Below are 25,293 nucleotides of genomic sequence, written 5' to 3'. Positions count from 1 at the left end.
TTATTTGCAGTACTTAGATCAGAAAGGGATTTGGCCCAGTCACCTATGCTTTAATAATTTCATGTGTGGATCACTGCAATGTGCTCTGTGTGGGACGGCCTTTGAATTTGGAAGCTGCAAGTAATGCAGTATGCTGTGGCCTTATAGGGATGAGTCACCAGAAGTATCGTATCCCTGTCAGAGCACACCTACAATGCCTGACTATTTGCTTCTGGGCCCAGTTCTAAATGCTGGTATGGATCTTTAAAGTTTTAAACAATGCACATCCTGCATATAAAGGAATTCCTCCTACCTCATGTATGTCTATGTAGCATTTGACCAATGGAGAAGGTCCAGTTCTTCATCTACCCTTGTTTTATGTATTTATTTTAAATTATTTTTGGCTGCCGTTAAGGGTAAACTCCTTTATAGATCAAGGACATGAAAGTTGCTACGCCCTCATTATGGGGCACCCATGCTATGGAATGCTCTCCCTGTTGAGGTGCACCAAGCTTGTTCACTACTTTTCTTTGTAGCCTGGAACCCCATCAGTTCACTTGTGCTGTTTCAAATGTTTTTAAAATAGTTTTTAACTCTGGATTTTTTCACCATCTGTTTCATTTTTTATTGTAGAGTTGCCACAATTGTTTTGTCAGATGCTTGATCATTGTAAACTGTTTTGTTTGCTGTGTGAATATGCGGAAGGTGAGATATAAGTAGCTAAATAAATGAATTAATTGTGTTTTACAGACAAACAAGTATTTTCACATAACTTTGTTGAAGTTCCATGTTGACCAAGTCTGCATAAGAGCCAGAAAGCAGATTTACAAATTCTGCATTCTGAACACTTGCTCCAAACCCAACGACAGACTGCTTCTTCAAGTGTAAGTTAGTATTAACACATTGGTTATCTTTCCTATCCTTTTTTTGCCATGTTTGTTTTGGAGAAGCTTTCTTGCTTCATAAAGAAGAAAGTTGATCTTGCATACTTAAATGTAGATTAGCTGTTATTATATTCATACCTTTGTTTCATGCATTCCTTGTCATTAATTTATTTTTAAGCAGGAAGATAGAGCTGATAATGTCTTCCTCTAGAATTTCAAAGTAAAATGGGCTCAGATAATAATGTTCTACTTGCCATTTGTCTTTGCTTAAACCTTGAGAAGATCAATTGGCCAACAAAGAACCAAGGCCAGACTTCATTCAGGGAGGGGTGGAGGGAATGCCGTCTTCAGGCTGTGCCTAAGAATTATGCTATACGTGAGACGTCCTTTAGGGGTGAGGAAATTCATGGGATCCAAGAACTACTTTCCACTCAGGACTTCCTGTGGGCTGCACCCCTAGCAGCTTGGTGCTGGCTAAAAAAAATTCTGTCAGTACTAAAGAATTTTTGGCAGAAAACTGCCAAGGAGTCTTTAAAAGGACACATTCAGCTTGTTTCCCAAGCTAAATGTATCCTTTTTAAGTCTACATGGTGTTTTCCACCAAAATTCTGCAGCAACCAATGGTTTTCTTTGTGGCTGCTGCACTGCCAAATTTTGGCAGGGGCAACACCAGAAGATGGGGAGCATATCTGGCCCATGGGCTGTGTGTTGCTCATCCCTGCTCAAGTGGTACACTTTGCAGGAAATAAAGCAATATTTTGGAATACATGTTCACACATGATGAAATTTCCACCTCCGTACACAGAAAATAGTTGGTGACTCATGAGTACATTTTACAATTTCACTATCATTCATGGGAGTATTATATTGCATGGGTTGGTTTCACACAGCACATCTGGTGGGTGTACGTACAAAATAATACATACTTGTACAGTATTAATTTTATTTAATTTATTTCATTTCTATACCACCCAATAGCTGAAGCTCTCTGGGTGGTTCACAAAAATTAAAACTATGAAGAGCATAATAAAACAACCAACAATTTAAAAAACACAATCATATCAGACATTTTTACATCAGTTGGTCAACACTTGGAGCATTACTTCTTTCTCATAGTAGAGGCTAGTACTCCAGCTGACAGCAAGCAAAGCCTCACATGGGCTGGAGTGCTGCAGGAGTTCATTGATCTTACACACACACATGAATGGATTAGGAGAAGACAGAATTTGTAGTGGTAGCTAGAATAGCTAGGCTTGCAAAATCCAAGCTGTATTTAGTTTGCGTGTGTGTGTGTGAGAGAGAGAGAGAGAGAGAGAATTGGTAAAGTCTGGGTGCTAACATGCTTAACTTCATGAGCTATTATGTATGAAAACATGCAAACCTTGCTACTCCTGTAAGCAATGACCCTTTTATTAAGAAATTACATAAACCTCTTTTATAATTGAAAGATTTCACTTGTCATTCCTCCTCCCTCTAGAGTGTCCCTCTCCCTTTGTCTAAAGAAATGAAAATCCCCTCCCAAAAACCTATTTTTGAAGAATTACATTTCTACTGTGAAGCAACTTTTTATTACTTTTCTATAGTGATTATGTTATAGTTGCATGCATAATCTTTAATTAGTGCAAAAGGTAAGTTCCACCATTGTACTCCCCAAAACAATAATTTGTGCAAACCCATACAACCACAGAGTTGGAGTGGGCTCGTAGAACATCTATTCCAACTCCCTGTTTGATGTAGGAAATTCAGAGCTAAAGCATCACCAGCAGTTACTGTCTAGTCTCTGCTTGAAGATCTCCAGCAAGGGGCTGCCCATCTTTCTGCTTCCATTGTAATTGCTTCCATTGTTGAACTGCTCTTGGGCCATTTCTACACCTGCTTTTTTCCAGGGATCAACCCAAGATCATCCCTGTGCATGCAAATGACACACAGGGGATTCCGGGAGCAGGCAGGGACAATCCCTCCATTTTCCTGGGATAATCCTTAGGTGTAGAAAGGGCCTTACTGCCAATACATTTCTTCTATTGGCTAACCAAAATCTATCCTCCTGTAATTTACACACATTTGATCTAGGCCTGCAGAGAACTCTTGCTTGCCTTGTTCTGTGTAATAGTCCTTCAAGTATTTGAAGAATACTGGTATGATCCTTCTTCTCTTCTCTTCTCCAGGCTAAATCCAGTTCCTCTTATCTATTCCAATTTGTCTATATCTTTCTTAGTATAGTACTCAAACCAGGACACAGTACTCCAGATGAGGGGTGCTTCCAAATGGAGGCTCCTGGCACTCCCAGTCATTGCTCTTCTACTTGAGCTGAAAGCAGAATTCCTATTGCTGTCCATACTTCGGGAGGCCTAGTGCTTTTTTGGTGTGTTCATCTCAGTATGTTCTGTCCCCATAGTGAGTGTAATATACCCAAGTGGGCAATGTTGTTCCCTCTCCTTTCCCAAATCCTTCTTGGTTATCACACACCCCTTCCCCCGATATTTTGAAGTGGGTGCTTCTTCGCACCATTTTAGTATTCTGTTTTGTGTGCGTTTAAACAAGAAAAATAGGAGTGTTTGCAGCATATGACAAATGATTACAGTCTTGCATCCCAAGTAAACGTGCTTACAATGAGTTTCACAACTGGGCAAGGAAACTCCTCCCCTTGTTTTTTCTAGTCAATTAATGTGTCTGGACACTTCCATAACCAAGCTTGGAAAACTGACTGGTTGTTTTTTCTAGTCAATTTCAAACTTGCCTTGAGTTGGGTGCATATGTAATATTTCTGATTGTCTTACGTTTGCTAATGTTGGGACTGAGCCACAGGTTCCTCCTGTAAACCATGGTGTTGCATTATGTCTGCACCATCATTAATCAATCAGGGTTAAATTTTAACCAGGATTTGTTATTATAGCAGCAGTGCATGAGACTGCAGTTTGCTACCAATCTATTAATTATGGGTAAGAGATTGTCTCCATTATGTTTTATATTTAACATTACATCATTAGATTTTAAAATAAAATGGTGGTGTGGTGCCACCTTTTAAAAATGTGATCCAGCAAACTTGCCTTATTCCCTCTAGACCACTTTGTGGACTGCTGTTATGCTCAGTATGTTTCCTGTTGCCAGGTTTTGATCACGGTTGGATTTATAATGCATTAAATATCACTGACAAAACACAAAAGAATTAGAAGACAGGAAGGGCTATAGGTGGATGTTTTAAAGTTGAGAAGGGCATATTAGCCTTATTTATTTATAATATTGACAAGTCGCCTCTCTGCCAAAGCACCCAAGCCGACTTACAACATAATACAAATACAAAATAAACCAAAACCACAAAGAGATCTGGGCTGGGTTACATGCATCTATCAGGAAGCACACTACTTGAGAAATACCAGATGCTTTAATTGTTGATAGTTCATAAACTACCTGGCACTGATCCAGACACCTAAATTTCAGAGTTGCTCAAAGTTATTTAGGAGAAAAAAATTAAGATCATAAATATCACTTGGCTCAGTTCAGAAGGAATAATTATTTGTGACTGCATTGACAAGAGTGGAAGTGGGATGCAAAACATGAGACTGACAAATATAGCAAATAGTTGGCATTGTTTGGGGTGGGACGGAAAGATGCCTTTTGCCAAGTAAAAAGTAAAAGAAATAATAATGAAATATGGGGCTGTTCAGATGAAGTTTAACTTACACAGTATACCATACAAGTGTGTGTGTGGGGGTGTTCTTTTACAAGGCAGTGACCTGGTTTTTCAAATAAATGCCTTCTTACTATTGGTAATAATTTAATAAATCTTTGATTATATCAAAGTAACAGCACTGTCCTGAAAACATAAAACTTTTGCATCTATCCATCTATCTATATGAGTGCACTTGCTGCTACTGATGTTTCTGGTAGGTGGCTGAATCATCCTGATGGCATTCAACAGGAACCAGCTGCTGAGAATATTAAAATGCAAGCATTTATTCCTCTAGAGAGACAGTAACATCTGCAAAGTTTTCCTGTCTTGATAATCCCACAGAGCATTCTCTAGTAGTTTTAACTTTTCCTTTTTTTTCTTTATGCATTTTCTTTGGAATCTTTTTTTGCCTTCAGGAAATGCAAAGGGGACTGTTAGACTTACGTGCACAACTGTTCCTAAGATTAAAAATAAAACTGTTTTAGCAAGAGTTGTAAGTTCAAGTCAATGCTACCTGGCACTTTGTACTGATGCAGAAAGGAAAATGGGCTTTTCCTTTTTCCATGAGTCATTTTTCCATTGGTTAGTAGGACATTTGATGATGTAGGAAGGCAGGAAGGAGTGGGCTAAAAAGATGCTTCTAGAGATTCTATTTTATGTATATTTTAAACTGTTATAATAAAAGAGCTGTTGAAAAAAGATAAATCAGATTCATGTGCCTCTTCCTAATCTTAAAGGCCTGTGTAGTCCTGACATTACTAATACCCAGTTTTTTACCTATTCAACTGTCTCTTCTCTCACAGCCTACATACATTAATTCAAACTATTATCCTGGTCTCTTTCCTGTAATAAAGGACTATATGTAATTCTGTATATGTATGTGTTTAGCACACAGTTTGGCTGTTTTTCTACACTATGGTTGCAGTCCAACTAAGATTAGTCACGACTTAGCCCAATTGAAACAAATGGAACAAGTTAGTTGCGACTGACTTTATTGCTTTCAGTGGGACTTTGTCTCATCTAACTTTGGCTAGATTGGGGCCATTCTGTAGAAAGAAATCCAGCAAAAGTGTGTGCTAAACACATAAGTAAACAGAATAGCATAGAGCCAGGAGAATTGCTTGAATTAGTAGAATGCATGCTAGGAGAAATGAGAGGGATTAATAGGTGAAGGATTGGATGTGGGTCATGACGAGGCTACACAGATTATTGAGGTCAGGAGGAGACACGCGAATCTGATGCAGAAAGAAGCTGAAACCCAATTCAGGAATTGCAAAAGAGATACAGTGTTTTTATCCTATAACATATTAAAACATACCTCTTTCGCATGTTTGCTAAACTGGAATATTAATGAGAAAAACAGTTTGATGGTTGTGTTTTTGTTTTGTTTTTAATTTTTGAGAAGTGATGGCAGGAGAAAGAAAAAAAATAGTGTGTTTGCCTCTCCTCTTCCCATGGGCAGTTGGTTCCATATTGGTCTACGAAAATAGACAACTTTGATCCTTTTGTAAGACTATACATGTTTTTAAATTACTCAGAAATCTGGAATAAGCTGGCTAAAAAGAAGCTATAATTTTCAGTTACACAGAGAGAGCAGATAAATCAAATGCTGATTCACATTCACTTCAGTTACATAGCCTAATTACAAGACATTTGATTCTTTACAAGTCTAGCGACCAGGGTCTTATAGAAGCCCAGAAAAAGAGTCCTCAGGAAATCTAGTCTTTCTAGAAGCCATCTGAATCGAGGACAGGTGGTCTCTCTAGTATTTTAATAAGTGGCTGTTTGAATAAGAAAAGAAGATCACCGTGAGATGCCCCTAAGAATGTGAGAGGTGACTTTCCCTAAGGCATCAGGACAAAAAAGTGCTTACTGTTTCCTGTGTTTGGTGAATCTTTATTGGTTGAATGGGATGTTCTCAATCCAGTATCCTCATCCTCAGTAGTATTCTCAATCCAACCTTTCCTTAATGACCAGCCATGGTTCACTTTACATTTTGTTTCTTTTAAAATCTATTTTAAAGTGTTTCACTCTGTTTTTATTTTATTTTATCTTGTACACAGCTCTGAAATTTTGAATGGGGAGCAGTATATAAATATTGTAAATAATAATAATAACCTTCTTTTGGCCACTTGAGAAATCCCATGGCATGGTAAAGGTCTTAGAACTGGATGTTTTATCAAGTCAAATGATAACATTTTTACCAGTGTGCCACTAGCCTGGGAACAAGCTGATAAAAGCCTCATGCACATGCAAAAAACACAAACAAACCAGAAATTCCCCAGTGTTCCTTGCCCACCAGCCCAGATGTGTGAAGAGCAGTATTTTGGGTTTTCAAAAAGTTCTGACATGTTTTAGTTTAGTTATATGTGAAATAAATGACAGTGATTCTCCTTTCTTCAATGCATAAAAATGTAGCTATCTCAGACTGCAAAGCCAAGCCTGAGATAATTATTATAACAAGACCTAAAGGTGGTGAAAATACCTGTGATCAGATGGTCTCCACATATATATCCAAATGTATTTGCTTCTTTATGTGTATGCCTCCCCATAATAGAAAGCCCCTCTGAGTGGGTTACAGTAAATATAAAAACAAGTAGCGGCAAATTGGCCATTCTGCCATGCCCGGCATGGCGTGGGGAGGTGTTTATGGGCGGGGGAGATAGGAGACGTGCCCAGCCAGCATTGGCTGGGTGTTGGTATGGTGCCACATGGGGGGAGGGGTTAAGGAGCCCAGAAATTGCGGGCTCTCCCTCCCTTCCCCCTCTTATACAGTAAATATAAAAACAAGTAGAAGCAAATTGTGTGTTTTTTCTTTTTAAATTCAGTGGAAATTGGGTTGGATCCAATTCCTTATGTGAGAGGAAGGGGTATTTTGGGGGGAATCCTGCTGACATGCTATTGTTCAGTCCTTTCAGCAGAGTTTTGACTCTCTGTGCAGCATTTTCAGGGGACTGGAGGGGCTCTGTGGGAAGGAGGGGGCAGGGATGTCCATTTCCATCAATGCTGTTGAGCTAGTGTAAATCTGGATCCAACCCATTCCCTGTTTACATGCCTATATTGTTTGTAAGCTGAACAACACACAATGGTGAGAACATCCCAAAAGATGACTCTTCCTAGTAGACCTGAGTCTAAAGTTGATAAAATCATAGGTTTTGTAGGGACATGGCCAGCTTGCCTGGGACGTCAAGAGAGGCAGCCTCAAAACTAGTAAGTCTTGCTGAAGGTGTCATCTCTGCACTCAGCACAATGACAGAAAATTGCAGCAATGATGCTTGTCATGTTATCATTTTGTATGTCCAACTCATGCTGTTGTGGCTGCTCAAGAAGCATGTAGGTATGGTTGCAGGTCTGTGACGGTTGTTGTTGTTGTCGCTAATTCAGTGTTGTTATACTTGTGCAACTGTTATAATTATGTTAACTATATGCGAATGGCACAATATGTTTTGTTTATAAAAACTATAGAGACACTTAGATCCCTCATGCGGTTTTTGTAGGCCTTTGTACTTTATATTGTGCTGTGTTATTGACCCCATTGACTAACTATATTGTTTTACTGGAAAGGGAAGCTATTATAAAGGCATGGGTTTTGTTTTGTTTTTAAAAATTGCAAATTGTGCTTCATTCCACCAGGTATTTTATTTGTATGGTATTTTGGGGGTGCATATGATCCCAAAAGTTTAGTCAATCTTTCTGTTTTTATTACATTTTTATTCCACTTGTCACGCAAAGAGTACAGTCTTCCCTACCCCATTTTACCTTCACAACAACCTTATGAGGAGCATCTATGACCTGCCAAATGTCATCTGAAAGAGAATTTGCACATGGGTCTCCCTGGTCTTTGTTGAACTCTCTATCTTCTAGCCAGTTGGCATTACCATTGATGACTACTTGTGTTCCTGTAGTTATAGCAGTTCACCAGTGGGAGAAACTGATTGTCATAGGGCTGGAAGGTAAGCTAGCCTCATTCCTGCCTTTGCTAACAAACAAACTATAATAAATGGTTATCTTCCATCTTCTCAGTGGCATTCTTGGAATATTTGACTGCAGCCAAATGATAGGTGGTCTTTTGACAAATTGTGATGATTCAATTGACCACTGTTCCAACCATAATTTATGTATCCAGGGTCCATTTGAGGCTTTGGTTTTCTGTTGGTCATATAATGTGATCGTAGTTTTAGTTGTTCATAATGTGATCGTTGTTCTAGCACTTGCTTTACTCTGGGCTTGACAAACAAATAAGGTATGCATTTCTATTCTGAGATAAGGTGTTCTGCCTCACTCTAACAGCTGAGAAACATGCTGGCCACCTGTCAAGACTCATTCCTAGCCTAGTACTTTTATTATACTTATCCTAGGAACCATCAAGGGAGTGTGATCAGCTGCACCTTCCCATGCTTGGCTACGTTTCCCTTCATAAAGAAACAGGAATAAATTGCTGGCTGGATGACCAACAGCTACTTTAGCTCTATATGTCTCATCCTTATGCTGCTGGGCTTGTCCTGTTGATTTAGGTTTCAGCTCTTGCCTGCCTTTGGACCTGGATTATTGTTGGCTTCTTTTGACAATGTGTTTCCGAGGTGCATGGGGTGACCCAGATCAGGGGCCCTGTGCCCACCCTAGAGCACAGTGGGGGGGATACTTAAAGTAATGTCCGTTTTGGCCTGTAGAACCCTTGAAGAAAGGATGATTCAATCCATCGTAAAATTGTGATGTCAGAGAGATCCTCCCCTTGACCCCTAGAATAGATACAGGCAACCACAGGCTTCAAATACCTATTAAACAATGCATTGGCCAGCAGGAGGTTACACAGTATTTTATAATTCACTAATGTGATTGGGGGTTGGACTCGATGGCCTTGTAGGCCCCTTCCAACTCTGCTATTCTATGATTCTATGATTCTATGATGCAGTAAATTAAAGCTTTAAATTAAAGGAGGGAGGAAACCCCTTTTTAAAAGTGTATATTAGAATAAATCCTCTTCTCATGCTGCTTTTCACCAGTTGCATTTCCCATTTCCAATACAATATGTGTATTGTTTCTGATATACACCCCCAGTTTTTGGAATGGGGTATTTGTTTTGCATAACCTGAAAAGTAAAGCAGTTGCCATGTGAACGGAGCTCCCATTTACATTACATTTTGGGAGCTCCCATTTACATTAAACCCACTCTTGTTTGTAACTTGGGTTATTCACAGGCATTGTACTTTGTGCATGTTACTGTGCAACAACTGTAGTGCCTGATAGGATGTCAACCAGTCAAGGTTTTGACAGCATTTTAAATACATGAAGACAGAGCTGCAATCCTCTTTTTGCAAAGTTTATTGATAGCCTCTCTCAGAATGTGACAGACTAGGAAAAGTTGTTGTAGAACATTTTGGTTCTAACCAGCAGTGACTTTAACGTCATTCTTGATTTCTGTCTTTATAATGAATTGTGAGAAAATCTGTTGCAAGCCTAGAGATTTTCTCTCTCTCTTTTTTCACTATTTAAAATTTGTAAATTAAATCTGTGGTTACCCAAGAAACTGATTTATTCAGATAACACAGACATGCACACATGCGTACACACAGATTCTAAACGTTCTCTGCTGTGCTGGAGTCTGGTGATCTGAGACAACTGTGCTTAGAAAAAACTGGAAGTGGTTCTAAATGGGATTTTTCTATCCAGAGAGAAGCATGGATATGCTAGAAGATAATTTGGGAACAGAGGCAAAGTTGTGCCTGTAGAAGAGAATGTAGAATGCAGATGAGAATGGATGATGAGTTGCATTCACAGATAGTGCCAAGGAGTATGTACTTTCTAACTATGCTTGAGCTATCTCACTTCCAGACATGCTAAATACTGGATAAGCTAGTTATTCTTTCCAATATCTTTATTAGTATGGGCAATTCGGTGTAGTGATGGTGTCAAAATCCATGACTACCTGGTTCAGTATATGATTTTAAAATTTATTTAGTTATAGCCTGCTGTTCCTCTTAAAGAGCTCAGTACAATATGAATTTGTTGTGCTCATAATGTTCACCTGTATTATGAATCAAGTGCAATTTCCTGCAGAATTTCTTTTTCAGTTGAGAATGTTAAACAAGATGCTACACATGTGGTAAGCCTTCAGTAGACCATGTACCCAAAGCCAGCTATTTTGAAGACACATGCACAGACATTCTTTACTGTTAAGCCCTTACTCTTGCTGAATCTCTCATTTGTTTCTTGATAATATTCTGTGTGGAGGTTCTATATACATTTCTAGAATTTAGAATCATAGAATCAGAATAGCAGAGTTGGAAGGGGCCTACAAGGCCATCTAGTCCAACCCCCTGCTCAATGCAGGAATCCACCCTAAAGCATCCTTGACAGATGGTTGTCCAGCTGCCTCTTGAATGCCTCTAGTGTGGGAGAGCCCACAACCTCCCTAGGTAACTGATTCCACCGTCGCACTGCTCTAACAGTCAGGAAGTTTTTCCTGATGTCCAGCCGGAATCTGGCTTCCTTTAACTTCAGCCCGTTATTCCGTGTTCTGCACTCTGGGAGGATCGAGAAGAGATCCTGGCCCTCCTCTGTGTGACAACCTTTTAAGTATTTGAAGAGTGCTATCATGTCTCCCCTCAATCTTCTCTTCTCCAGGCTAAACATGCCCAGTTCTTTCAGTCTCTCTTCATAGGGCTTTGTTTCTAGACCCCTGATCATCCTGGTTGCCCTCTTCTGAACACGCTCCAGCTTGTCTGCATCCTTCTTGAATTGTGGAGCCCAGAACTGGACACAATACTCTAGATGAGGCCTAACCAGGGCCGAATAGAGAGGAACCAGTACCTCACGTGACTTGGAAGCTATACTTCTATTAATGCAGCCCAAAATAGCATTGGCCTTTCTTGCAGCCATATCGCACTGTTGGCTCATATTCAGCTTGCGATCTACAACAATTCCAAGATCCTTCTCATTTGTAGTATTGCTGAGCCAAGTGTCCCCCATCTTGTAACTGTGCATTTGGTTTCTATTCCCTAAATGTAGACTTGGCATTTATCCCTATTAAATTTCATTCTGTTGTTTTCAGCCCAGCACTCCAGCCTGTCAAGATCACTTTGAAGTTTGTTTCTGTCTTCCAGGGTATTAGCTATCCCACCCAATTTTGTGTCATCTGCAAATTTGATCAGCGTTCCCTGCACCTCCTCGTCCAAATCATTAATAAAAATGTTGAAGAGCACTGGGCCCAGGACTGAGCCCTGCGGCACCCCACTCGTTGCCTCTCCCCAGTTTGAGAAGGTTCCATTGATAAATACTCTTTGAGTCCGATTCTGTAGCCAACTGTGAATCCACCTAATAGTTGTTCCATCTAGCCCACTTTTAGCTAGTTTGTTAATCAGAATGTCATGTGGTACTTTGTCAAAAGCTTTGCTGAAGTCAAGATATATGACGTCCACAGCATTCCCACAGTCCACAAGAAAAAAACTTTTTCTTGTTTTAGTGTTGGTGGGACAATTCAGTTTCCAAGTGGCTTTTAACCGGCTCTGTGGGTAGAGTGTAGGGCATCTGAAATCAAAATAGAATTCCCAGGGAGCAATGCGATAATTCCTTATAACATGGCACCATCAGCACAAGTAAGCCAACATATTGAGCTGTAGCAAACCATTGGAAAAGCACAATATAAAGCAATTGCTAAGAAAGCTCATAAATACCAAGGCAATTGCAAAATAACCCGATTTCACTAGTTTTGAGGGACTGCATGTCTTCTTCATTACCTGCAAGTGCATGGCATACATCTTCCATCTGTTCTAGCCCCCACCCCACCCACCCACACTGCAGTTGTACAGCTGCAGATGTTCTGCACCAGGACTGTCTGCATGAAGAGTAGCTCCTAGGAAGGACATAACATGTTCAAGAAAGGACATCTTTCCACAATTCTGGCATACTGCTTAAAACCCATATCCAAACCATGAAAACCAACATCCAAACCAACATATTACTTGCAGCAACAAACCTGCTACTGCAAGTATTATGTGGGTGCTTTAAATGTTTTATTAGCCTAGTCTCCAGGTTGTTCTAATGAGGTACCTGGCTTTACTCCTATTCCCTGCAATTCTGGTCTGGGTAGGTAGTGAGGTTCCTTGTTTTCCTTGCAGCCTTAGTTGGAAACATTCCTACATTTCATTTGTAATGTTTAGACTGCTAAGAGTGAGCCACACTATAACTGTGTTTCTCCAGATTTCTTCGGAGTTCTCTGTCGTTCTTAATCAGTTAGCGTAAAACTTCAATATCCAGAGATACTCACTCACATTCTCTTTCACTGTCATACACAAGCCAGCAAAGAGAAATGTTGGTGCAGTTACAACAAACTTTATGAATGAAGTCATAGCTCAGAGCTACGACAATAAATTTCCTATTGATGGTGGAGGAGAGTAGAAAACTGCCAGGGCAGCAAGTGAGCTATTGTTGAGCTATGACCTGGTTGTCTCATTTTCATCCACCTGTGTGCAAATAAACCAAGTCAGCTGTGTTGGCTATATAAAAAAATCCAAAATCCATGTAGTGTAATAATTTTATTAGGCCAAGTTAAAGATCACAAAAAATGTGCAAACATCCAAGATCTCCAGATCTCTTCATCAGACAAGGAGTTAAAAGAATGAGACACTATGGGTTGGGTCGGCATTTAGTCACAGGATATTAAACCTTAAGGGTGCAATCCTATGCATGTTTAGACAGAAAAAAGTCCTACAACTCCCAGCATTCCCCAGCCAGGCATGCTGGGTGGAAATGCTGGGAGTTGTAGGACTTTTTTCTGTCCAAACATGCATAGGATTGCGCTCTAAGTTCTTATTGTTCTAATACTAACCTAGAAATTTCATTTTGAGATTTCATTTTGGTTTTATAAACAAGCAGGAGTCACAATACTGATGCATTAATATAATTATGCATTTTGGGGCTATGGAAATTTATTTACTACATTTGCACTCCACCCTTCTTCTGCGGGGCTCAAAGAGGTGTTTTAACCTCATAACAAACTTTTCATTCTCCCTTTTATGTCTTCCTCAATGTCTCCCAATCCCATAACATTTTACAAATGAAATATAGACAAATTTCCTAAGGAAATCAACAAAATATGTTCTGTGAAGTATCACCCTTCATTTATTTTAATTTTTGTTATGTGTATGCATTTACTAATTTGCAAAATTTTGTGAATTGTGATGGATCAGCCTCTCAGCCAGTAATATGAATTAGCAAGATTGTGTTATCTATCTGGATTTTGTGCAGAATATTATTCTAGTGGGAATAACGTTATCTGAAGCACATTTATGATTTCTGCTAGAAGCTGGGGTCACAACAGATAATCCAAAGGATTATTCTGTGATATGATGTTATTATTCTAGTCAGTGTTTTCTCAAACTATGTACTCACTTAAAAGGTCATGCCACTTTTTATAGATACTGCATTGAGCCATAATCCATTGCCAATATCAGAATAAATTTCCAAATAAAGTAAATGGGGTAACAGAATTGAGTGACATGTGGTAGGCATGTTAGTAAAGTAAACTTCTTGCCACACACCTGTTTTTTGGCTATGCCATGCCACAAGCTAGCATTTTGGATGAGCAGTTTCCGTTCTGTTGTTTTCTCTCAACACATGGTGTTCAAAACAGTTAAAAGAAAACTATGTCCATTTGCTCATCCTAGAAGCCTGCAATTCCTGAGAATGCTGCCAGATTATTATTTTTATATATAGACAGCGTTTTAGTTGATACTTGCAGAGGGAGACATACAACTTATATTTTGAAATGGAAGTATAATGGCTGGAAGAAAAAAAACTAACATTATATTTGAGGTGTTCAAAAGCATATAGATCAAGTTCACATCTTGTGGAAACGTTTTTTTTTTTTTTACCTTGTAATTAACGTGTTAAAAGTATGTCTCAAAGCAATAGAAAATACCATCATATTGACATTTCCAGATAGACTTTTACAGCTGCTAAACACATGTACAAAAATGCCTTTCAGTTTTTCAGCAGGCTGCGCTTTTTCAATTATTCTGTTTCAACTAGACTTCATTTACATTTGTGACCAGTGGTACATTTTATAAAGTTACTCTTTCGCTGTCTTTGAGTATCCAAAAACAGTATTACAGAAATGCTGTAGCTCTAATACCAGACATTTTCTAGAAGATGAAAAATGGAGTATCAAGGTCAGAGACAGAAAGTGTCCAGTTCTCCTCTAATTTGAACTGCTGTAAGCCTTAAGTAATTCTGTTGAAGCTAGTGAAATTTGAACCAATGTAAAACCCATGTGAATTCTGCTTGCTCTAATAACGCCTCTTACCTGAGATAAGGATAATAGATCTTGTGGTACATTTTTGGCTCTTTGAAACAAGCTAGTTTATCGAAGGCAAATAATTTAATATTTTGAAAATGGAAAAATTATTCTCACCAAGTCTACACTAATATTCACTACCATTCAGAGAGGTAAAAAGCCAATAATTTTAATATCCAACTTTATTGACAGTCAGTGGCAAAACTGTTGATTTTAATGGAGCTAGTTTGTACTGTAGTTTGCAATATTTTCATCTAGTAAATGGTTATCTTTATTCAAGATCACTAAGGATCTTCACTTCACCAATAACAACTTTCCATTTACTCATGCAAAGCTCTTTCCTTAAAAGTAACATGGAAGTCAAAAGTAACATAACCTTTGGTCATAAATATATCTGTATTTGTAGCAGTTATGTTGCTCAACTGCCAGTCCATTGAGAAGCACATCTACTTTACTAACAGAAAGAGATCTAAGGCAGTGGGGGTTGATGCATAAGAAGGGATATGGCTGAGTTCTTTCAGTGACATGAGGCTGCAATCCTAACACACTTACCAGGGCGTAAGCTTCATTGAACACTATGGTACCTCTAAATAAGCATAGGATTCCTTGGCAGAATGGGATTTCCCTAGTCATTTTCTGTTAGAACTATAGAGTCAGATGGGACCTCAAATGTCATCTAGACCAACTCCCTGCTGATGTAGGAAATCTGAGGCTCCAGCATCCTTGATAGGTGGCCATCCAGCTTCTGCTTAAAAGCCTCTAGTGAAGGAGAATCCATCAACTTCTGAGGCAGTCTGTTCCAGGCTGCCTCGTACCTTCAGGAAACTCTTCCTAGTGTCTGAATTCTTGTGCAGCAAACATTCTCATATGGATGTAAATATGATATTTATTGACTGCTTTTCTACTAAAAGTGCCCAAATCACCCTATATTTAATACAATTTTTGTAGTAACTTGTGGACTGCAAATTAAATTAAAGAAGAGGCTTATTTATTTTATTCATATCAATCAGTCCCAAGCATTCCATCCTAGTATTAAAAGTGTTCTGTAGTATTGTTCTTCATCACAGTGATTCGAAGTATCAAGCTTCAAGTTAGTGGTACATCGGATTCTAATTAGATTGCTGAAAATTGCATTATCCAAAGAAGGCTGTTCTCTGATGCCTCCTCATGAATCTAAGGAACTCTTAACTAGCAAACATCTATTAATAAAATCATTCTCTATCATCCTCCACCATAAACCAGGGATCCACATCATGGCACCTGTGAAGGGGTCCTCAGTGTGGCACCTGCAGGCACCTGCAAAACTTTTATTTTTATTTATTTATAATAGATGTACATGGATTTGTATATATCCATAGCAATGAATACATATGAAATGCATACAACTTTCTAGGAATTACACTTAGGCTTCAACAGAAGCAAATCAAATATCCAAAGAAGTTTCCATTTGAAGGTGGCATCTATATGCCACACATTCAAATGTTGAAAGCATTGTAACGTCCTCAGTCCATTGCAATATCCTTAAATGGAAGAATCCATTTACACTGACCATTTGTTAATTTCTGTGAAGCAAGTAAATAATTTAGAAGGGTGTACATCTGTGAATATTAGAGACTGTTCAAGTACAAAATTTATCTGTGTAATAACCTCTTCCCCAAAAGGAGCAACTGCTGGACTTTGCCAAAACATACATTTAAAAGAAGCATTCGTTGTATTGCACCACCAGGAATTAGCCAAATCAGACAATCCCTTATCAAAGAGACATTGTGGTATCCAATAGACATGGAACAAAAGTTTTTGCTTAATAAGATACAGCCTAAGATCCATAGACACGACAGGTACATGCCAAAGCAGCGATCCACTCATTAGGCATTTTGTTGGGGGTGCTGACAGCAGTTTCTCAAATTCCCAAATGTGCCCTTCCGTTTGGAGACCCCTGCCGTTTACTTTATGTACACATGTGAAATTACAAAGGTCACTTTCTTTTCTATTTAAGAAAACAATCACATTGAGATTTCATTAATAGTATTGTTAGAAGGACATTCTTAGGGATGCTTATGGATGCAGTTGTGCACCTTCCAATAGTATTCTAAAGCAGGTTTCAGGTGCACCTGAACTATAATATCATATTATGCATTTTGACCAGTAAGGTAGGTTATAACCATTCCAATAATATGATGTTAGCACAATTATTTGCATAGGTGAAATTAAAAACTGGCTTCTACACTCCCAGTTATATTGGCCAGCCAAAAATCAGTTGATTTTGTTTTAAAACTAGTGATACAGCTAGAAGTACATTGACTGAATGGGTCATACTTATGATGAGTCTTTCCTATTTGGCCAGAGCCTCTGTTTTTGTTCAATTGTGCACTTACTAAATTAATTTTTAATTTATTTTGCAGAATTTGTTTTTATGTAAAAGTCTATCTTTGTTATGCCATCGTTCTAGCAAGACTTTTCCTGCCACTATTTTAAATGTGTTGAAACCAAAATTACATTTAATTTTGATAACATTTTCAATGATATGGTGATAGAGAAGAAAATCACAGGCTAAGTCAATAGAAGCCATAATACATGAATAAAGTATTGTATTATTGAAAAATTACGATACAAATGTTACAATCATGCATGAAAAATTACATATGCTGTAGCGAAAAAACACTATTGCGTGAACTGCAGAATCCCAGGTGTGCATTGTTGTAGCATTTGTATTGTCATTTTTCAATATTACAATACTTACTTTACTCATGTGTTATGGTTCTCTTGACTTAGTCTGCTGTTTTCTTGTCAGATAGGAGACCTCTGCCATTTTTGAGGATACAGAGGCCACATGTAATCATGAACCCTTTTTTCTATTAGAATCTTTTAAATCTATGGTAGTTTCCTCTAGTTCATGTGCCTTTTATTTTTATTATTATATTTTATATCCTGCCTTTTTTTCTCTTGCAAGGAACCCAAGGCAGCTTAAATGGTCCTCATCCTCTTCATTTTATCCTCATAACAACTCTGTGTGGTAGGTTAGGCTTAGAGTCAGTGGCTGGCCCAGTCACCCAGTGAGCTTCATGGCTGAGTGGGAGACTAGAACTATACCACACTGACTGTTGCTCTTCCTTTAATGAAGGATGGGAATGATAGTGTAGTAACATGAATTCATGAGGGACTGCTAAAACTCTGAGCAAAGGATTGGTGTAATTAATTCCAATGCTGAACACACTGCAGTCCCTAAAGGGAATAATGGTTATGAGTCTCCTGGATCATCTACCCTTTTTAATTTGGGTATCTTGGGCCAGCTATGCTGTGTGAAAAAGAGGAAGAATGAATCTGTAGCTTTTCAAATGCCTTCACTCAGCTGTCATTCCTCATAGAAGACAGAATCCCAAAGTGTTCTATACTTTCAGGTATCTGTTGAATGTTCCCAAATGTTTGAATAAAAAAGATATTTGGAACAAAATATATTTTGGTTGAGTTTGGAACAGTGAAGCTTATTGCTGGAGTCTGCCTTCAGGCAAATCATTTTAGCTTTCTTGACTTCAGCCAGTCTTAACTGGAAAATGTCTAATAGCACTAGAAACTCTAAGAGTAGATGTACTGATTCAAAATAATAATGTGCCTACCTCCCATCTCCAATATTCTGTCTCAGACAGTGGACAACCCTCGGACGTCCACGGTAGAGTATGAATATTATTCTCCAGTCACTATTGATAATCTCTAGAATTCAAAAGTCTATTATTTATGGACTTTCTTAGAAGTAGCATATATTCTCAGTTAATAGTTAAAGCTACACCTACCTGCGGCAGGGGTGTGTGCCCCTATCTCACACCAACAGAGTGCTTGACCTATTCCCTTATTCACATGCTCCTGCATACCTTACATCCATCAACAGAGTTTCCAGCCATGCCTTCTGCTACAAACGCATGATGACGTATTTGTCAGCTCAAAAGCACTGTTTTCTTGTATTTGCAGCTTATCCCATTGGCACAATATCACTTCTTCCCCCATTGGCTTAGAGAATGGAGGGAGGGAGGCACAGCAGAGGTGGATATAACAGAAGTTATAGAATAATCTTGGAGAACATCACAACCTCCAAACACTTGAGCTTCACTCATCAGAAGCCAGATGGTGAGGGAGCCTAACCTCTGCTCTACTGCACTACTCAGATAGACTTCCCTTACTTGCATATGCCCCATCTCCGATTACTTATGACTGTTTCCCAGTGGTCGGTCATGCTCACACATGTATCCTTGGGGAAACTACATACCCAAAGCAATATTGTAGCCATCAGTAGCAACCACATGAAGTGTGCCTGCATTTTGCCACATAAAAAACACAACCTTCTATGGATTTCTCCAGGCCTTTCATAAGCCCAGTGAGTTTGGGTAGCACACATAGTCATAGTGAGCTTCAAATAATGTGCTGTGTGGAATATTAGTTGTGAAATAATCCTATATTAGTTCTACAGGGTCCTGCAATTAGTAGTAATTGATGATAATTGTAAGCACATGCTCTTTATTCATTTTTTTCCAAACCATTCATGATTTTATATATCTCTATCACATGCTTCCTTAGGTCACAACCCTATTGGGTGGCTGTCTGCCAGATGCCTTCTGGTAGCTATCTAAAATGCTAGGATTTTTCCTTGTCTAATCCTGATGTTACAAACTTGACCTGTCAGGATAAGCAGGCTAGCAAGTCACCTATGAACATAGCTGCATTGAGTACCATGTAGTTACTAGTAAGCATTTGTTGGTCGCTGTCTGGTGGCACAATATCATGGAGCAGCCTTCCTCAATCCGATGCCCTTCAGATGTTTTGGACTTCAGCTCCCATCAGCACCAGCAAGCATGGCCAATGGTCAGGAAAGCTAGGATTTGTAATTCAAAACATCTGAAGGGCACCAGGTTGAGGAAGGATATCATAGAACCTCTCTGGGAACATTCATAAACCTTTTTCATAGTGGCATATTGTTATGACATATTAGACCAGGGTTGGGTGGGCAACCTGTGGCCCTCTAGATGTTTTGGCCTACAATTCCCATCATTCCTCACCATTAGTTATATTGGTGCTGATGGAAGTTTTAGGCCAAACCATTTGGAGATCCACAAGTTGCCCATTCCTTTAATTGGACTAATGCTGCAACCTGTACTCACTTGCCTCATTGAAATCATCGGGATTTCCTTCTAAGCAGATATGTACATGCTTGTGCTGTAAGTTATTTACAAGAAAATGCATGTAGTTCCTTTATTGGATACTCATACAGCTAAGAAATAAAAACCTGAGAACAGTATTTTCAGTATGATACTTCCATCCTGAAGACAAACAAGCTGATCTAAACCAGCTTCCTCCTGGTTTTGCTATTCATTCTGCTAACATGGCAATTAAATAAAGTGTAATTTTTAAAGTATATGTTTTTACTTTGGAGGTTGGCAAAATATCTTTCCCCCTTCCCCCCCCCCCTTTTTTTTTTTTTTTTTTTTTTTTGTAAACTAACCCCTCCTGGGACTGTTTTTAATGGTGGTCATAAATGATTACAGTGGAACAAATAAGAATTAAGACACTTGTAAAAATGTAGATTGCTGTGTGATCATTTGAGGTAATTGAAGCCTCAATACACAATATGTGATAACAAAGGCTGTTTGGTTATTCCTTGCAGGAGCCAGAAGAGGTTCTTTACTTTCATTTTGTAAAGGTTGGCAAGAGTACAATGATATTTGCCAAAATTTTGTATAAACCTATGAACTCCTGTCAATTTTTGCCAAAATGTAGTAATAAAGCTGAACCAAGGTTTGAAGAGAAAAAAAATCTAGGAAAGTTATTTCTAGGGAGCAGCTGAATAAGGAATCATTCACCTAATTTTTTAGGGTTTGGCTCCTGAAAGAAAGAAACAAAGAACATTAAGAGTAGTGCTTCTGGGTGGTACATTTTTTGGGTGTGAGATGGTGGCATCCTAGAATCACTATCATTTATCTGGATTTAAGAGGCTGAATTTTCTCCCTGTTATGTTATTTAAAAAGGGTTCTGAATCCTGTAATTACCTGATCCAGAATTGCGGTGTGTGTATGTGGGGGGGGGGGTTGCTTGTGACAAATAATAATAATAATAATAATAATAATAATAATAATAATAATAATAATCTTTGCAGATTCCAAAATGAATTTACCTGATCCATATATAACAGACTGACATACATATCAGAACTTAGCTTTCATTGGATTTTGCAGTCCTCCAAATACTGTGAAACAATTCTCAGCTCAAAAAGCCTTTCAGAATATATTCAAAAAGTAAATAGTAAAAGAAAATATATTTCGAAATATGTATTCCGGGATAAATATGCATTTACATGTGAATTTTTGTATGGGTTTTTAAAAAGAGAATTCACAGATGAATACAGAAACAGAATGGAACAGACTTGTGGGTGAACACATGCCAAAGTGACATGGAACCGAAGCAGACTGATTTGGCCAGTCCTATCCAGAATAAAGAATTGTGCTGCTACAGAGGTGTGGATGATTTCATACTGGGTGCCATTTTACCACCGCTCTCCAGCAGCTGAGAATGTTATCATGCATGGTCTGTTTTCAGCAAACGAATCACTTGAAGCTTCCTGCTTTGTAATCATATGTGTGTAAGATCTTTGTTGACCTTACTCTTGTTGAAACTCATGTGAGTTCTTGAAATGTGCATCTAAGGGTATATCTAGATGCAGGGGGGAGTGATTAAAAGCAAAAAACAAACCAAAAAAACCCACTCCTAATTCAGTATGTATCTACAACAGTGGCCAAGAGAGAATTTGAGTTACTCAACATATTTTGGTTAAGTCTTCACTCAGAATGATAATTGCAAGTTCTTCTACGCAAGAAAAAAAGGTACTTCCAAAGCATTTTGGTTAACATTAAAGCACAGCATAAAACAGAGATGGGAGGGGACCCTCAACAAACCTGAACTTTTCCAACCTAACTCACCTTTTAAAAGTTGTTTTCTTTCAGAGATAGCACCTAAAAATGGTTTGGACAGAGAAAGCCCGTGTGGTTCTGTGAAGTCCGCTCAACTTTGATTTATATGGATTCAACAGCAGACCCATTTCTGTACACATATCTGCCACCTCTAGTGTGACTATAATTTGCAAAACAATACTGCAATCTGCCTGTTTAGCATGATTAAATAAAATAATTATTTGTGTACCGCCATTGCTCATTTGAAAATTTCATGTCCAGAAAAGTACATGTAATTTAAAAACAGCGTGATGTGTCTCACACAATTGCAACATTCTGCAATTGAGCCCAGGAATAACATGCATGCAGGCAAGGATCCATCTCTTGTACCTTCTCTTATTGGTCGAGCCTACCATCTGCCAAGGATATGTTTCAACCATCACCTGATAAGTTACTATTTCTGGTGACATTCTTTATTGGGGATACTTCTCTTGGACATTTGTTTTGAAAATACGTTTATGTTGCCCCCAGATATATACACACATGGTAAGGGAAATTGCAAACAGTAAGAAAAGAGGAAATGAAATGAAGAAACTATAGACAGTGATAATTGTTATTAACAGTGCCCATTCACAAAACAGTGTATTACCTGTGTTACATGGAAACAGCTCTGTGTCATCATAAACTCTTGTACATGATAGCCTAGTTATGACAACTGAGCAGACACAGTGAAAGGTTTCAGAGCATTGTGTGACCTAGTGAGGAACAAGAATAGCACCAAATTCAAAAACACATTGCAGGTGAAACTGTGAAATCCAACTGACTTAAAGGGGAAAGTGATCACAAAGTGCTTCTGGTGACAACACAGCACTACTATGTTCTGTGTCTTGTTGGATAGTTTGAAAATGAGGAACAGAACTGTAGTGATGGTGGAAGGAGAATTATAGTATTTCACTTAACTTCATAGACAATTTTAATTCAGGTTAAGTAGAACCCCCACTCTGGTTTCATTCTACTGTCTAATCACTTAGCTGTGCTTCCACTTACAACCATAAAGCATATATGTGCAACCAACTGTGAGGTTTGACATAACTAGGGTGATCATATGAGGAAGAGGACAGGGCTCCTGTATCTTTAACAGTTGCAAAGAAAAGAGAATTTCAGCAGGTATCATTTGTATGCATGCAGCACTGGTCAAATTCCCTCTTCATCACAAAAGTTAAAGCTACAAGAGCCCTGCCCTCTTTTGTAACTGGTCACTCTAATACTCCATATGGTCACCCTAAGCATAACACAACTTTAAGAAATGCATCAGCATGAAATTTAATGTAGCTGCTCTAGCAGCCTTTTCCAATGTGGTGCCCTCCAGTTATTGTGGACCATCAGCCATCAGCTCCAGGCAGCTTCTAATGTCATATATTTGTGCTCCTGTGTTCCCCTACTTGCCTCTTAGTCCCTAGAGTTACCCCCACTTATATGTACTATCCCTTAAGCCCTCTTCAGTATGCTCCTCTCTTTCCCTTCAACTCCCCCCACCATATAAGCTGTCTCTTGCCTAGGCCATAGTAATAAACTCCTACAGCTCCGTCCCCATCTATGTATACCCCTCATAATATCTCTATACTAAGTGAGCAAAACAAAGTGAAGAAATTCCTTACATTGATGAGGCATCTGTGGAGTTGTAGTCCAAAACTTCTGGATGATACCAGCTTAGGGAAGGCTGTTCTATAGCAAGCACATTCCAGATACTAAGGAGCTGTGTGATAAAGCATAAGTGTTAGCCACTGTTGGTACCCAGGCTCCGACATAGCAAACTAAACAAGGGCACCTGTAAAGAAGTTTTCCCAATCACCTGGGGAATGAGATTTTAAGACGTGGGGGAATCTAGCCATCACTAGTGCTCTTATGACAGGTGCTTTTTTCTAGATTGTCCTGCTATGAGGAAAAAAAATGTTTGCATTCTGGTTCTGGCATCAGTACTGGCATAGCTGTTGGTCATGACTCCTCCAATAGCCTTTTCTTTCCTATCGTATTCTAGCTGAAACACCAACTAGCACCATTGTTTAATTGGTGTGTGTGTGTGTAAATAAGAAAGACTGATCAGAGGAATGTTTAATATTTTATTAAGCTCTGTAGTCTTAGTATGAACCTATACTAGCCAGCAATCCCTAGAGGTAGGGGTGGGTGTGTGTGGGTGGGTGTTGGACACCAGAGGACAATAAATATTGGAAGTAGTTTTCCAGGTGTTATCTGAAAGACTCTGATGAGTTCATGAGTAAACGGGGAAAGCCACCACACACAGCTATGCTGTGAAAAGAAGAATGGCCTGTAGTGGATTTGGACAGAGAAGATGGACAGCACAGTGTCACAACTTACCCTTCAAGACTTGTAAAGTGCCACAGCTGTACTATTTTAGCACTAATCTATTAATTTGTGCTGGCAGTGGCAGGAGTCTGAAGACAATAGGGAGGATTTTGTAAGTATAAAAAAACTATTACATATTTTCATACATTTATAAAATTTATTACCCGCTTTTCATTAAATAATAATGCAAAGCAGCGTACAAAATCAATAAAACACAGTAAAATCATACAGTCAAACAAATACTACAATCAATAACTTGGTGGTCTCCCATATGCAATCACATTGGGGCCACGCCTTAAGCTTTCTACTGTGCTGTAATTTTGTGGTTCACAGTCCTTTCCACTTACGGCAGACTTTCTATAACAATGTAAACCTAAACCATATGTTAACTTGACAAAAGTCAAGGGTAATAATGTTTATTTTCTCAATTCTTAGGCCACTTCATGACCCACTGGACATGTTTCCAAATGTCTTTCCACTTTACAAACCGCTAGTTCACTTCTGTAGCCTGGATTGAAGTTGTTTACAGCTTCGTGCTAAGTAGAAAGTTCAAATCAATTATTGTCCATTAGAGTTAGGTATAACTGATGGAATATCCCCAGAGGAGCACTGTAAATGTATCAAGACGTCTTCCCCCATTATATAAATGGGAAGGTATGTTGAATTACTTACCTTCTCTTTTACACTTAATGCCTCTGAAGTGCTGCCAGGCAGAAAAGCTTATGTCGTCTCACTGGGATTTATGAGAGGTCAGTATGGTAGACTGGGCTATGAAAATCCAGAAAAGCTCCAAGTTTACATCTATTTCAGCCTCATTCAGTGCAAAAGATGGAAAAGCACCACTCCACAAATGACAGTGGGTTCAAATTTTAAATAAAATATATCCCGTTCATAACAGAAAGTGTATAATAAATATGAACATTGCAGAATTAACACATATCTAAAATTATATATGGAATACAGAAGTAATAGCAGAAAGATACCTGTGGCTTTATCCACTAATTTTGAGCATGCCGGAACTAACATTCATTATCAAATCCTATTTTTATTGGACTTGTACTGACATGTGCAATAATAATCATTTCTTTCCCAACTGTTCATAGCATAGCATTACTATGCATAGCAGTACTATGCATTTTAATGTTATTATAGCAAATAGTGGCTTTTACTTTT

At 38.6% G+C, this 25,293-nt stretch overlaps 1 protein-coding gene across 5 annotated transcripts in view; it reads left to right on the top strand.

Moving 5' to 3' along the window:
* Nucleotides 1-25,293, top strand: part of ZBTB20 (zinc finger and BTB domain containing 20) — a 584,371-nt gene that overhangs the window by 489,710 nt on the left and 69,368 nt on the right. For all 5 annotated transcript variants that reach the window (XM_063126937.1, XM_063126938.1, XM_063126936.1 and 2 more), the window contains one exon: nt 730-863. The gene's annotated coding sequence lies outside the window, so the exon portion shown is untranslated. The remainder of the gene's footprint in view (nt 1-729; nt 864-25,293) is intronic.

The sequence above is a fragment of the Elgaria multicarinata genome, chromosome 5 (assembly GCF_023053635.1).
Source record: "Elgaria multicarinata webbii isolate HBS135686 ecotype San Diego chromosome 5, rElgMul1.1.pri, whole genome shotgun sequence".
NCBI lineage: Eukaryota > Metazoa > Chordata > Lepidosauria > Squamata > Anguidae > Elgaria > Elgaria multicarinata.
Note: the sequence above shows the minus strand (reverse complement) of the source record. Positions and strands in the feature narration are given on the sequence as shown.